Source organism: Austrofundulus limnaeus, unplaced genomic scaffold (assembly GCF_001266775.1).
Source record: "Austrofundulus limnaeus strain Quisiro unplaced genomic scaffold, Austrofundulus_limnaeus-1.0 Scaffold106, whole genome shotgun sequence".
In the NCBI taxonomy this organism is placed as follows: Eukaryota; Metazoa; Chordata; class Actinopteri; order Cyprinodontiformes; family Rivulidae; genus Austrofundulus; species Austrofundulus limnaeus.
The window spans coordinates 1,196,072-1,203,046 of NW_013952508.1; positions in this window are offsets into that span (position 1 = coordinate 1,196,072).

Genomic DNA, 6,975 nt, shown 5'->3' on the forward strand with positions numbered 1-6,975 from the left:
GGCTGAGGCAATGAGCAGGGCGAGACTGACAGGAGCAGGAAATGGGCATGACAGGGCAGACAGGAGCAGGATCATAACACATAAAGGAGCTTTCTCAGTAAAAGTTGTTGTGCGGACGAATTTAGAAAAGTGCTCCGCACAAAAAAAATTCAGATGTATAAAACCGTGCGCACGCATGTTTCTGTGCAGCTTTCCTTTATACATCCCAACAAACATGGAACTGAGCGCACCTGAAACACCTCCCCTGACACGCCTCCATTTAAATCTGTATGTAAATGTGTCCAGCGTGTGAGATTCTCCTCAGATTGTCCTCTCTGTGGGATCAGAAATGATTTTTAGATGCAGGAACAACATGCATTAAATGGAGAATGAGTGAGAAAACTGTCTAAATAAGTAGTGGGGTTGTAAAAATGTGTTTGCCACTCACAAAGGTGTGTGTGTGAACTTGCTGTCTTCAGCGGCTCATGAGGCCGAGAGACATTTCCACCTTTACACGTCTTTAATAAATGACTGTAAACACAGAGGAACTGATGAGTTTGGTAGAACTTAGAAAAATATTTATTAAATAGTTGATGTGAACAAAGGAGTCCCAGCGTTTCTGCAGAGGTGTGATTTATATTTTAGAATCATGAAGTCTTTCATTCAGCTGCATGGCTCGGCTCAGAATTGTACAGTCTTGGATGTAGGATTTATACTTTATAAGACATAAAAAACTTTTGAGAACAATAAGAATCACTACGTTTTAAACCAAAACATTTGACTTTTGCCTCAACAACCATCTGAGCCGCAATCCACTTGGACTGCCGTTACCCATCAGCTGCTTCTGGAGTCCCACAGGCCAAAAAGACCCAATAGGACTCCTTCAGGCTGACAGCATCCCTCCCTGCCAGTGTCTACCACCGGGTTCGAGGGTTGCCACCGCGGCAGGTACCAACAATCTTGCAGCTTCAGCTCAGTTAAGCTTCCTGTGACAGTGGAAGCACAGAACATGGCCCAGTGGGACTCAGTGTCCCTGGCCTCCCTTGGAACGTGTTCAAAGTTCTGAAAGTTGAAGCTCCGACTGACGGGAGACTCTGACAGACATTCCCAGCAGACCCTCACTATATGTTTGGGTCTGCCAGGTTTGACCGGCKTCCTCCCCCACCAYCAGAGCCAACTCACCACCAGGTAGTGGTCAGTTGACAGCTCCACCCCTCTCTTCACCCAAGTGTCCAAAACATGCAGCTGCAGATCAGATGAAACAACAACAAAGTCGATCATTTAACTGCGGCCTCGGGTGTCCTGGTGCCAAGAGCACATGTGGACACCCTTGTATTTGAACATGGTGTTGGTTATGGACAATCCATGATGAGCACAAAACTGCCGTTAGGCACATAAACACAAACAACATTCAGAATCTGTTCCCCCACACGTAGACAGATTGAGGCTACCCTCTCATTCACTGGGGTGAACCCCAACATACAGACACCAAGATAGGGGGCAACAAGAATGACGACTCCTGCTTGGCTCCTGTCAGCAAGTGAACTCCAGAGTGGAAGAGTGTCCAACCTCTCTTGAAGAGACTGGTTCCAGAGCCAGAGCGGGGCATCGAGGTGAGTCCAACTATATCTAGTTGGAAGCTTCTGTAGCCGAGGATCAGACCGCCAGGGTCCCCACCTTTGACCACTGCCCAACACACATTGCACCCGATCCCTCTAAGGTCGCCTATGGGAAGGGGGACCCATGTCTCCTCTTCGGGCTGTGCCTGGCCAGGTTCCATGGGTGAAAGACAGTGTGCCCCACCTCCAGGCCTGGCTCCAGAGTGGGACCCCAGTGACCCATGTCCGGGCAAGAGAACACCAGATCCATTAATGTTACTCATCATGAGGGGTCTTTGTGCTGCACTTTGTCTGATCCCTCACCTAGGACCTGTTTGCCTTGGGTGACCCTACCAGGGGCATGAAGCCCCTGGCAACATATGATTCATATAAATACATTTATAAATTCTCTTATTTGTCGTTGGCAACACTTCATTTTTTTTAAGTAGAATTTGGAAATTCAACAAATACATTATTAATCATTATTAATCCTAAAATAAATAAAGATAAACATTAGAGAATACATTTTAATGCACCTTTTGCTCTCAGTGCACCTAGTGTTTTATGTTAGATTATTTCTTAAGTTAATACATTTAATTCTGTCAACAGTTTTAACCCCGACATATTTGGGGTTAAATTGTGTTCTTCTACTGTCCTATTGGTGCAATTCGATCTTCGTTTAGTAATTAATTGGTATTTTCGTTTTTTTAACTAATTTTTATAACAAAATTCAATTCAATCTCTTTCAATGTGTTGGATTTATCTTGCTGTCGGTCTCCAGACTAGTTTCAGAGTGATATATTAACCACTGCCTATGAATAATGTTGCATTTAGACGTTCAAAGTTCCGACATGTAAAAGATTAAGAAACACAAGAATCACTCAGTGAGATGGTTCATTTTGATGGCAGATTTACTCAGAAAGTATCTATATTAGATCAAAAAAATACAAAAAATGGAGTGACTGAAGCAACTATAAGGTCAAACACACAAATAAATATTCAGATTATATTCCAGGCATCCTCAGCAATCTGACACCTGTTTCTCCTCCTTCTTCTAGTCCTCATGAACACTGAACATTTCCCACATGTTCGTTTCCACACCTGGGAATTTGTTTTTCTTGGGGAACTTGAATAAATGATGAGTGATTGTTGGCATTAAAGAACTGTAAAAACCCTGCAGGGGTCCTCTCTCCACCCTGAGTGACGGATCCAGTTTTCATGTGAGGACCTTCCGCGGGTCATGAGAACCTGGAGGATTTCCTGACTGCGTGGTCTCATTTAGAGGACTGTTATTCTGACCTTGGACGCAAAAACACACATTTTAGATTTATAGATGTGGAAATCAGAATATGTCATGGGAACTAGTCCTTTTCAGTGTGTTGTGTTGTTTTATGTTTGTATGTTTCAGGTGGTTTGAACAAAAGAGGAATAAAAAGTACATTAATTAGGTACAGCTTTGGTAATAAACTCCGGCCTCTTTATGATCCACAGTAAATCCTGTGTTTTTGCTCTGACAGGTGCAGTAAAATCTTATCAGCTCATAATGAGGGCTTTTCACTGACATACACATTTTCACTGTTTATTTTAAAACAATGTACAAGTTTATGATTTCCCTAAAACTGGAAATGACATCATTCTCCCAGCGTGGAGCGTTTTTATGACTGTCCTCGTGTCATTTCAAGGTCGGCCTGAAATGACCTCATCTGGAAGGTGGGATTATATTTTACAGCCCGTGTCCTGCGTGAAACCTGATTTGTATGCAGTTCTATTCTGACCCCTGTCTTGTGTTTTCAAATAATACATGAAAGCTGAGTCAAACAACAGAGATTTGCTAAAGAAACCATAATTGTGAGAAAAATCATGATTCTAATAAAAACACATTTCTCAGGTTCATAAAGTCATGGTGTGACCTCGGTGTTGTCTTAGTTTTCTGGTTTTGCTGGGGTTGGACCACCTCACTGGTGAAAATAAATCCAAGAATCGGCCCAGTAAATTTAAACTCTGAGCTGATTGTTGTTTTATCCACTAAAACTGTTTTCAGCTGCTGAGAGTCTGGTTCCCTCTGCAGGCCTTTTCAGAGAATAAAGGCAGTCAGGACTCCACTATGATTAGATTGTTGTTATTATTGCATCTTAAATGATTGAATCTCAGCTGCTTGGACAGCAAATATTCCCTCACTATGGTATTTTATGATGCATATTCCTTTTTTTTCAATCTATGTTCTCCTTCTGTAGCCCTTTGTGACGCAGCAGGAATCTCCCACCTGTTGCTGTAATTCTGGCTGGCATTCATCCAGAGAAAGATGATCAGCAAATAAAAATAAACCACAGATGTTGACTCTACATTCTGGCCCCACTCGGTGTCTGAAAGTGGGTTGTGACTGAATAAACTTGGTTTATTCCTCTATTTACTTTGGAAAAAACAAACAAAAAGCATTTCAATTTAATTATAAAGTCCTTTAAAACTCCCCCAAAAGGATCAAATTGCTGTAAAACACTAAACAATGAAAGACTAAAAGAATACGAACAACGGAAAAAATGATAAAAAAAAAAATTCGTGACACATTCATGGTTAAGTTGGCCCTTGGCACAGGCTGTGCATGCAAATGCTAACAGCACCACCAGGGGGCGCCACAAATGGAGGATGAAAAAACAATTCAGTGTTCTACCTTCATAAAATACTAACTTTTTGTTGTTTTATTAATCCCAATAATCAGCAAATACTCTTCAAATTTTACTAAATTTCAGGGAGTGTACCCCTGGACCCCCCCCCCCCCCCCACACACACACACACACACACACCTCCCCCTAGAACTGCTTCAGTCCACAGCCAGGTGCGGAGGTAAACCTCTGGTATTCTGCTTCAAATTACATTGTTAGTTATTTTATTTTGGAAAATCTGGTTTCAAAACTATTTAGTTTGGTGTGTGGATGTCTGTAAACTGGCAGTGTGATTTAGAAAACTGCACAAGAGGTGTCACTAAAATCTTGGCAGCCCTGGTTATTTAGGACATTTTATAGTTGGTGAGCACAAACAGCGGCAGCTAGCTGTGGCACTTCCTTTACAGACTGGAGATTTTATGAAGATTCAACTAAAAATAACCACCAAACAGGAAACTGACCACAATGCAGACATTTATAACATGAATCACCTTTAAATGTGAGGATTTGAGTTGTTTTCTCTGCTTTTTTACTTGTTAAACAGTTCTGAGCTGATTCACTTCTAAAGCAGGCTTTGGGGTCTTCAAAACATATGCTACAGCTGGCTGCTACTGCTGCTGTTTGCCAGAGATGTCAAAAGCATTCACATTTCATTACTTAAGTAGAAGTATAGATACTAGGGTTTAAAAAAACATTTTTGAAAGTAGAAGTATCAACTCAAGTCTTTTACTCTAGTAAAAGTATAAAAGCACTGGTTTTAAAACTACTTAAAGTATAAAAGTAAACGTAATGAACACTTTTTAAAAAAGCCATTACAGATGAAAGCAGTGGTGGGCAGCACTAATCTAAAAATTTGTTGCACTAATCCTAAAGCACTAGCTTTAATATTTAGGTCCCCTAATTGTAAAGCACTAAAATCCCAGATGACCCATGGAACATTCCTCAGAATCAACATGAGAAAACATTTTCTGTGTGCACAATATTTTTAATATTTCATCTCGTGTATTGGTTCCCAAAGTTGGGGGTCAAGACCTCTTTGTGGGTCACAAAATATCAAGTGAGGGTCCTCAGATGACTTCCAGACATCAGTTTAAATGCATAAAAATGCTACTGGAATATTTTCATCATGATTATTGCAATTTTTTAAAAATAATCATAAATGAATAAAAATGAGTATCATTATTCACCATGTTACCTGAGTTATTAGCAAAGTTTGCATACGTAAACAAGTAATATCTGGGGTCACGTGTGTCTGCAACTGTTATTTTGTGGACTGGAAGCAAAAAAGTTTGAAAACCACTGATCTACGTGACACACGTATGACCAACACGTCTGACAGCTTTCACTCTCAGCTGTTGACAAGTTGATCAATAATATTTAAAGAAATAAATTAGTGCTTATAAATTTAGCAGGTGCTAATCCACTAATAAATTAAGAAAACAGCAAAAGATGGAAAAAAAAGAAAATTAGTTCCCCTATTAGTGCTTTAGTGTTTTAGGGGAACTGTGCCCACCACTGGATAAAAGCGTTGTGAACTTGGAGAAGGTGTTCGACCGTGTCCCTCGGGGACTCCTGTGGGGGGTACTCTGGGAGTGTGGGGTACCAGGCCCGTCGATACGGGCTGTTAGGTCCCTGTACGACCGGTGCCAGAGCTCGGTCCACGTTGCCGGTAGTAAGTCGGACTCGTTTCTGGTGAGAGTTGGACTCCGTTTTGTTTACGAATGAGGGAAGAATGGAGCAGGAGATCGACAGGCGGATTGGTGCTGTATCTGCAGTGATGCAGGCGCTGTACCGGTCCGTCGTGGTGAAGCGGGAGCTGAGCCAGAAGGTGAAGCTCTCAGTTTACCGTTGGTCTACCCTCATCTATGGTCATGAGTTTTGGGTAGTGACCGAAAGAACAAGATCACAGAGACGAGCAGCCAAACACCTTAAACAGTTTAGTGATTAATGGTTTTACAACAAATACTGTATCTGTTAGCTTCATTATCTCAGGACCAAGTAATTGAAAAAAATACATTTTATATTTAATGTTTTTCCGCGCTCAGCGTCTGTCTGATGAACATTTTTGTTTTGTGTAAACTGTGTGTTATTTTTGTGTTTATTGTTGGTTTATTTTTGTTTGGTTTTCCTGTTCAGTCCTGTTCCTCCTGTACCACCAGTTCATTTCTCCTGTCAGTTTAGCTCCTCCCACTCACACCTGTTTCCTGTGCTCATCAGTCTCACCTGTCTCCACTCACCCAGTCGGCACTTGTTCTGAAGCTCCTTCTCCCAGTTTAGAGCTTCAGTCCCTGACTTTTCCTCCTCCATCACCCTGGAGTTTCATGTATGTTCCTGCCCTGTCACTCCTTTCTTTACTTTGTTTATTTCATTGCTAAATCTGAAGGTTTTACTCAAGTTTCCTACCTGGATCCAACTGTGACAAACAGTCGAATAATTATAGAAAACCAATCAACAGTTGGGTCCAGGGTCGTTCATGTTAAACAAAAATCATTTAAATGTTTTTGTAAACATTTTTATTGCATTTCTTTGTGTAAATATTAACATTTCTGTGAGTTCTGATCGTTAATTTCCTCATCGTGAAACACTTGAATCATAAATGAAAACAATTCCATTCAGTTTGATCAGGTGACATCATCACGGTCCGTATTTAGATTCAGGAATGCTCTGTGACATCATCAATACAGCTCGGAGCGCCCAGGTGTTTCCTCCCACTGTGTGTGTGTGTGTGTGTGTGTGTG